Raw genomic sequence first — 9,058 nt, 5'->3', positions numbered from 1 at the left:
GATCCCCATCTCACATCTCTCTCAGCCACGACCCATTGCACGCCGCTACCCCGACCCACTGCGCCGCCGGAGCACTAGGAGGAGGAGGCCCGCGTCCACCAGGAGAGGAGGCCCGAGCACCTCGCGACCTCCCCGCCGTATATCCCCGCCTCCCCCAAGCTCGCCGTCTCCGCCCTTTGTCGTCTCCGCTCCGGCCACCACCTCATCGTGGTCAGGTAATCTTCATTGCCCTTCTCCCTCTGCCTCTCTTCTCCTCTCTTCCTCCTCTCCTCCCTCCCGGTCATGCCCTCTTCTTCTCTCTTTTGCTAGGTTTAGGTCATGAGAGGAGCCCCACCCCCGCCCTCCTGGCTAGGTTTGGTGAAGAACTAGGGGTCGTTTGCATGCAATTTGGGATCTATGCAGAGCTAGCGAGAAATGATTTGTGCCATATGCAAACTGCACTAAAAATTGCATGAAAGATGGATATCACTATGTCATATTTCATTTATGTAGATGGATGTTAGTTCCCATGTTCTTAGAAGGTTAGAAATATTATATTTATGCATGGATATACTTACATGTGTCTGAAGTATAATCAATCAGTCTAAAACCTGTGTAAACTCTTCGTTGATATATAACTTAGTCTAACAGTTGGTAAAAGTAGCAACCCTTGCCTTGATTTTTTGTGTTTCACCTAACAGTGACAGTATACATCAATTTTGCTTAACTATGTAAGTTGATTGTCATTGTTGAGCCATCATGGTATAGCTTTTGTCCGTCACATATTTGGAGAGCTAATACGAAAATGATCTGTTTCAAAATGCTCATTATACATGTCTTAAACAGGAGCATCAGTGTATCATTATTTTGATACTTATTCAACCTCATACACACACAAAAGGTGTGATTGACTTCAGTTAATTGCTTATTGTTAACATAGGCCCTAAACATACTTTTGGACTTGCGTTTTACCGCTTCTCTTATAAGGGTACATTTTATTGATTCAATTGAAATGTCCATATATTTTTGAGGTTCTGAAAGTTTGCATCTGTCCAGTGCTGTTCCAGATTTCTAATAAATGTGGTCAGGCAGCATAGAGGTGATGGCTTATTCTACTGGCTCCACTATTATCAATGTTTTCACATGGCAAACACCAAAAATCGAAATACAATCAGAATACATTGCCAAATACAGTGCAGGTCACCTATCCCAAGTAATAAGTTGTGCGGCTGTGATTCAGGAGCACATGAGCTCCATCACCATTTTGCATTTCTGGGTCAGAACTTCAACAATCAATTAACCTATTTTTTTAGTTGTGTTAGAAACATGCACTTCACGGACCAATTAGCATATAAATTAATTGATCTTTCCACTACTAAACCAGTGCTAGAAATCAATTAGAAATTGCTTGGCTCCTCTTCTTTCTGCTCCTTACCTAGACACAAACTTGGCAAGTTTTAGCAACAAGAATACAAATGATTCACTGCAGCTGCACATGATCTCTGCTAGTTATAGAAATTCATTGCTTGTCCTATGTTTTCTGTCAGGGTATTGTTCAGAAAGCTTGCTTGAGTTTGTGTCCTTTAATGTGTAAATATGCAGTTCTAGCCACTGTTTGTAGTTCTAGCCACTCCTTGCTGCTAGTTCCTCAAGGAGTTCTGCTCAAAATTAGCTCAACAAGTTGCATCTGGCTTTTACAAAGTTGTTTTGGCTTAAGAGGATAAGTTGTTGTATATACTGTCATAAAATTTGCTTCATATGCTTGTATCTGGGTGCTAAAAATCACTTTTGTTAGAGCTTTATTATTTCAGCAAAACTGATAGATTTAGTTCATTGATATGCTTCCTCTGATCTTCTTTCGCAAGAGGCCGAGAGGTGGTAGCAGATAGATTTAGTTCATTGGTACAGATAAATTTTGTTAATATTCTTCAGGAAGCTTGCTTGAGCTGTTTATATACTTGCTTGCTTGCTAGCAAAAATAGTACCTTTGTTTACGGTGTTAACTAATTCATGCCACCAAATGGTAGAGACAAAGACCAGGTCTCTTCTAGTTTCCCATGAATTAATCTGGTCTCTTCTAGTTTCCCTTGAATTAATAAACCATGCATGGTATCAAGTGAGCCATGCACAGCCATGAAAACAACTTGCTTGCTACTGTTTTAAATAGTTAGTCAAATGAATTGCTTGCTTGCTACTGTTTTTAGCTCCTATTTTTATTCAAAAATTATTGGAGTTTATATCATATATATTGCTGGCATGTATTTCATATGTTCTGTAGCATTAAGGCTACATAGCATGCCATTTCTGTGCCTTGTATTAATTGTTTTCCCTACATGTTTGCGGGTTTAAGTGAAAAAAGAGGAAGAAAAGGAGAATCAGGGTAGGGTTTCATGGCTAGAAGATATATTGCTGGGTTTTGTCTAGATGATATTGGGAGGTTTTTTCTCCGACCATCATGTCGTGATGATATTATGGGGTGTTGTGGGGTTGCAGCGGGGCGGGGGTGGGATAATGATTTTGCAGGTACCCCGAGAGGCCCTTGAGTTTGCCGGAATGTCGATTAACTTCCGTTCCGGCAAATTCGGGTACTCCATGTGTCCTATTTTCAGCAAAGGTCATAGTGAAATTTTCCGTGAATTTTAGCATGACTTTGCTAAAAATAGGACATATGCGGTACTTGCGACTAATGCATCTTAGTACTTAATTAAGTAGGATCAACAATTTTTTTTGTCCATCACTCGATAAACTACATGTATGTGTATTTAGCATGACATTTTTTAGGCAACACAATGGGTGATATTCCAACTGTATTTTTTCAAAGAAGATGCAAATAAATGAAATTGTCTCACCGTGCCAAGGGAAATCAGGCTCAATGTAGGACAGATGCAGTTGATTTGCTATTCTTATGGAATAAATAATAGATGTTTAACTGAAACCATTTACTGTAGGACTTGCAAGCAGCTATGCTTGCAAGCAGTAGACCTTCTCTCTTCTTCTCATTTCTCTCATCTCAAGCAGTTAAAAACTTTATTTAATTAAAACTACTCCACACAAAATTAAATGAAACTTTTCAAACAAAAATGATCATATATATATGGAGTAAAGTTTCAGTATAGTTTGAAGCACAGTAAAGTTTCAGTAATGTTATGGAGTACTGAATTTTGCAATTTTGGTTCTCTGTAATTTTGCAATATTGCTTGCAGTCAGTATTGCTTTAATCTGTGAAAATTGGAGTACCAGTATTGCTTGCTCTCTAGTGCATTTTTGCTAGGGACCTGATACTCCATAGTGGTGCATTTCTACTGCAACCTAAACTGGAGTAAACTAGAGTAGGACCTGATACATTTAAGCCATTTGCTAGCACCTCTTGACTAAGACAATTCCTAACAATTTCTGTAGATTTCCAAAATTCAGTTTTGTATCACACACCGAAGCCCCAAGAAAGAAAACTGCAATCTGAAACAGATGATCAATTTTCAGCCCTTGGATTAGTTTAGTATTTTTTCACATACTCAGACACCCTTGCTTTCCATGTGTGTGAGAGAGATAGTGAGAGGAGACAAGAAGAAGGGGGTTAGGAAGGGACTTGGACCTTAGCAACAACACACTAACAGGTTCCATCCCAAAACACCTAGGCAATATCACAAACATCTCTCAATTGTTCCTTGATAATAACCAACTTTTTGGCGACATTCCTCGAGAATTAGGTTATTTGGTCAACTTAGAGATCTTGTTCCTTGACAATAACCAACTTTTTGACCAAACTTTTTTCCTATTTAGAGCGAACATGGCCCACAATGATGAGGTCGGCGGTTCGAGCAAGCATTCTGGGAGCTGTCCCAGGAGATGGAGGAAGAACCTCACCGCTATGAGGACGCCGCGGAAGACACTGATCTCGACTACACAACCCCTAGTGGCGTCGGGGATGACACCACTTATGGTGCCGCCGAGGTTGCCAACACTGATGATGGCAGTGCACGCACAGATGGCAGCCAACCGAAGAGGCAATGGAAGGACCGGCGCCCGAACGTGCTCGGCACCGTCAAGGAGGAATTTACTGAAGTGTCCTCCAGTGGTTATCCAACTGCGCCTAAAGAATTAGTCAGTGGGTACCCGGAACAACTCGGGTGCATTCTCCGGAGCACCGTCTCGATCAACACCGAGAACCTAAGGCATCGTGACCGAGGGAATTTGTGCAACCTCCTCTTCACGAAGTTGCATGAACGATACAAGTTCCCCGATGACTTTGCAAACACACGCCTCTCAGGGAGTAAAGTGAACAATGCTGCCCTCACGAAGATGAGCACGGCCCTGTCTACTTGGAGAGGCGCGGTGAGGCATAGGATTCTACATGGTGATTGTTATGAAAAGATCAAGGAGAAAAATCCTTCGATCAGCGAAGCTGACTACCGGAAGTTCAAGATCAAGTGCAAGAGCAACGCATCCGCGGAATCAAGTCAGTGGGGGAAAGAAATGCGGGACTTGAACTTAGGGGTCCACAAACTCGGTCCCGACGGTTACAGAGTGGCGGAACCTATATGGGACAAGGAGGACGCGGGGCGTGCCAAGCAAGGCCTACCGCCCCTCTTCGATAAATACCATGACAAGCACACCAGGAACTATGTCAGGGCCCGGTACAAGATGGACCCAGTCACAAAGGAGCTTACCACGGATCCGAAGACCAAGGCGCTTGAGCTTGTTCTGGTGAGGAATACACCCCCGCGTAATTAGCTCCATATGGTTCCATTCTAATTAATGAAGCCAAATTTCTAAATGGTTCATGTTCCTTCCGCAGGAAACTGAAAGAAGTAGCGCGGGGTCCCCGAATACCCCTTGGGACACCACTTTAAATACGGAGTTGAACATATCGAAAAACAAGGATAAGTTCAGTAAGCCATCGTTAGCTGCTCGTGTGGCCGGCAAAGGCTTGTCCACGAAATGGTCAGAATACTATACGGCTGGGCGAAAGGAGAGAAAGACCAGCTCGGAAAGCCAGGAGCGCGAGGTTCAAGAACTCAAGGCACAAGTGGCGCAGATTCCGGAGATGGTCCAAGAGCAAGTGCGAGACCAACTGGGAGCGATGATCACCACCATTATGCCTACATTGGTTCAGGGGCTGCAGGCATGGATTGCGGGCGGCCAATAGGGGCCGCCCCCGATTCCCAGCTTCACGGGCAGCAACTCGCATAACGCGTCAGCGCCACTGGTGTCTCCGGTGGAGGCGGCATTGCACTACTAGCGAAAAGGCTACTTGCAGCGCGGGTAAATTGGCTACTAGTAGCGCGGGTACACGCGCTACTAATATCGCGCTACAGCTAAAAGTTAGTAGTAGCATGGGTGCAACCCGCGCTACTACTAAAAAGTTAGTAGTAGCACGGATGCCACCCATGCTACTACTATCTGAAACCCGCGCTATTAATAACAGAATAGTAGTAGCGCATCTGTTATACCACACGCTACTAGTATCTTAAATACTAGTAGCACACATTTTCCCCCACGCTACTACTAACAAATTAAGAATTAAAAAAATAAAAATTAGATGCAGCATTCATGGATGAAGATAAGAGACACATCCAGTGCAAAATAAATTAAGGTCAGAGGACCATCTTAACACTTGCACCATTCATAGATGCAACATTGAACATCTCAACTGCAAGAGATCACGTGATTCCATTTAACAATAAACGCACACAACCAAAGGTGGGTACCTTTCCTAGTGTTCCACCAGCAGCCTAAACATACCACTTCAGATGTATCTACCAAGGCTCGGAGTTCAGATGCTGGTGGACCCCAATCCTCCCTCCCCCCAAACGATGGTATCGAGGTCCTCCACCTCGGCGACCTCTGGCGTCACGATCACCTGGACGATCATCTGTGCGATGCAGTTGCTGGGCTTCACGGTGAAGTCCACCTCCGAGTGGTTGAAGAGCACGACGCCCACCAGGCAGCGGTAGTCCGCGTCGATCACCCCTGTGGCCATGTCGGGAAAGTAAAAACTTGTTAGTGCTCGTCAGCGTCCAAATCCAGTAGGGTATTTTCTTACTTTTTAGCACATGCACACGAATCAATAGTATAGCCAGAGGCTGGTCCTTACTTGTTGCACGAGACGTGAAGAAGGGCGAGTCCCCTCCTTGTTGCACGAAAGAATCAATGGGAGACACTGCCGCGAGCCGTGAAGAAGGCTGGGTCCCCTCCTTGTGTAAATTGCTCAGGTGCCTAAAGTTGTAAGGAATCTTAATACAATGAACTTATAGTAATGCATAATAACAAGAAAAAGAAAAAATAACCATGAATCCTAAATAAAAAGATCATTCTATGAGTCAGGTTGACAGTTTCGAGACGACATAAGCATCCTAGATGAAAGAATTACCAGGATTTGTTTATTCTTCAGTGCTGATCTCCACGGGCAACTAGCAGTGTATGCTGATGCACAATGTACACATCGAACCCCCAAAAACCAAAAACATTTCTGAGTGAGCAACAAACCAACTGACTGCTCGACCCTAAAAACAAACATTTTTTTGTGACTTTCCCTCTCCATTAGTACAAAAGGCAGAGAAACAAACATTTTTTTGTGATTTCCATTTTCTTTTACTACAAAAGGCAGTAAAATAAACTCAGACTATATATTTCAGTTACAAAAAATATTTCAGCTTAGGAATGGAGTATATAAATCAGACTAGATAGATAACACTACTGAAGCTTACAAGCAAATACATGGGGCATACAAAGATGAAGAACATGCAGTCCTTCAAGTAAGTATGAAGACAAAATGAATGTTTTACTTGTTATTCTGTTTGACCCCAGTATTTGTCATGCATACAAATACATGTGTGTTCGACAAAATCTGAAGCTATGCATTATAGTTGCTATCAAAAAGACATTGTAAACCTATCTTGGTTGTAAATTACTGTGATGTAAGATGCCACCAGAAAATGTATCTCCATCTTGAAATTTAGATTTCATTGACACTATACATAGGTCAGACAAAACACTGTAATTCAAGCAAAAAACAGTAGCTTTGCTTAAGAACATGATACTGAGTACTTACAATTTATCTTAAAATTTCAGAATCAAGAAGCTGAAGGAAACAAAGGCGAAGTAAGAATGCGAGGATGAGTCATACATGCAAGATGAAGAGCATGCATCCCTTCATGTAAGCCAAAAATAGCTCTTGTGAAAAAGGAAACAAAGATCAGGTTGTCGTATCTAAATGGTTTGTAAAATATTGTATTTACAGAATGGGACGTACACATTTACTGAACTTCTTTAGAATGGGGCACAAAACTGATAAGAATACAAAAATATTCAGGTAAACTAGAAGTGACACATTACTGAAAATTACAGTCCAAAACCACATTAAATTCAGGCAACCAAAAAGAGAAGGAATACACATTACTGGGCAAAAATGCACATTAAATTACAGTGCATATTTTCAGTCTAAATATTTTCAGTTTAGTAACAATGATTTGTACTGTAGTTTCAGTCTTTTATTAGTCTATCTTACAATGCAATTTTACATTGCAAACACTACCATTACAAAGGGAATTCACTAGAAGTACATAGGGATTTACAGTGTAAGTATGAATATTAGATTGACTAAACTTATTCTTTGCACAAGTGAGAAATCTGAAACCCTTCTTGTACTTCTGCTGCTGCTACTAGTACAACCTAAGCACTAACAACAATTGAGCAAGAAATATAGTGCAGGACGAAACTCTGTGTTGCCGGCCGGCAAGGCTGAGCAGCAAGTGGCGGATGCGAGGGCCGGACGGGGAGAGCAGAGTCACTTAGAGTGAGTGTAGTTGTGTCTTGCTTGACTTGACCGATGAATCACATGTCACTACATACGTACTAGTTTTGCTTGACTTGACCGACCAACGTCTTAAACTATGATTAGCATCCAATGACCCGGCAAAAAGGAGATTAGCCTCTAATGATGATCATACGTATACTAGTACTTGAAGCAGGCAAAAGTATATGGGAAAGAAACACATTGTATGCCCTGCTCTGCTCTGCCCTCCCCTCTTGCTGGACCAGATGCATTCATTCATCGACTGGGATCGTTCAATGTGGGTTAATGAGCACTAAACAAACAATGAGGGTTGTAGGTGGGCAGAGGCTGTAGGCAGCCATGGGGGTGTCGTGAACAGAAAAACGATATGGGCATAAACACAAGCAGCTCGCGGGCACGCGGACAGGAGCTCACCTCGTGGATGAGATAAGATGGTACTGCGCTTGCTTCCAGTAACAGCAGGTGGAGGAAGGATATGACGACGGTGCACGCAGCTTCACTTCGTCCTTGCCCGCCGCTCTATTCAGTGCCTCCTCGCCGTCCGCTACCCATCCATGGCTTCAGGCCCACACCTAGCAGCTTCTCCATGGCCCGCCCCTTCCTTCAACTGCCTGCACACAACCACGCGAACACACGCACGCATCAGACCCAGGGAAGAAGAAGAAGAACCAGAGGAAGAAGAAGATGCTACTTTTGTAGGGGATCACGTGCTGCTGCACCCCTGCCGGATTCGGGATAGGGTTTCAAGCAGCGTTAGAGGTTGGACGGCGCGGCTAGGGATGGAAGGAGTCGTCCCCCTCTGCTGGTTCCTCGTAGTGGAGAAGGAGGGAGATCCTGCCGGCGGCGGACCTCTGGTGGTCGCCGCAGCCCGACCACGGTGGCGCACAAAAGGAGGCTCCTCCAAAGTGGCCGGCGAGAAGACGAGCTGGGGGAGGTGGAAGGAGACGCGGGTTGCCGGCGTCCTTGTCGCCGTCGTTTGGGGGCAGAGGAGGCATCTGCGGTGTGGGCAAGATTGGTTGGGGGAGGAGCGATGGAGGGGGAGGGGCGATGGAGGAGGAGATAGGGTTGCGGTGCGGTGCCACTAGTTGTAGCGCGGGCCATGGGTGCTTCGCTGCTGCTAAAGTGGGGTACATTAGCTGATTCGGTCAGTTTATAGTAGTAGCGTGGGAATAGCAGCACGCGCTACTACTAGAAAATAGTAGTAGCGCGGCTTTTATACCCCTCGCTGCTACTATAAGCTGTCATGGGGATATTTAGTAGTAGTGTGGAAACAGTAGACCCGCG

General features: G+C 44.0%; 1 long non-coding RNA gene across 2 annotated transcripts; it reads right to left on the bottom strand.

Moving 5' to 3' along the window:
- Positions 1-5,648: 5,648 nt before the first annotated feature.
- LOC123115434 (uncharacterized) lies at positions 5,649-8,812 on the bottom strand. Of its 2 annotated transcripts, none has more exons than XR_006456610.1 (4): positions 8,494-8,812; positions 6,350-8,385; positions 6,074-6,195; positions 5,649-5,949 (listed from the first exon to the last, which is right to left on the bottom strand). It is a non-coding gene; the product is annotated as an uncharacterized lncRNA (long non-coding RNA). The 2 variants fall into 2 exon arrangements; XR_006456611.1 differs by having other exon boundaries at positions 5,654-5,949; positions 8,189-8,385.
- Positions 8,813-9,058: the final 246 nt, after the last annotated feature.

Source organism: Triticum aestivum, chromosome 5B, assembly GCF_018294505.1.
Source record: "Triticum aestivum cultivar Chinese Spring chromosome 5B, IWGSC CS RefSeq v2.1, whole genome shotgun sequence".
In the NCBI taxonomy this organism is placed as follows: domain Eukaryota; kingdom Viridiplantae; phylum Streptophyta; class Magnoliopsida; order Poales; family Poaceae; genus Triticum; species Triticum aestivum.
The sequence above is the reverse complement of the archived record's forward strand: the minus strand, read 5'-3'. Positions and strand labels throughout refer to the sequence as shown.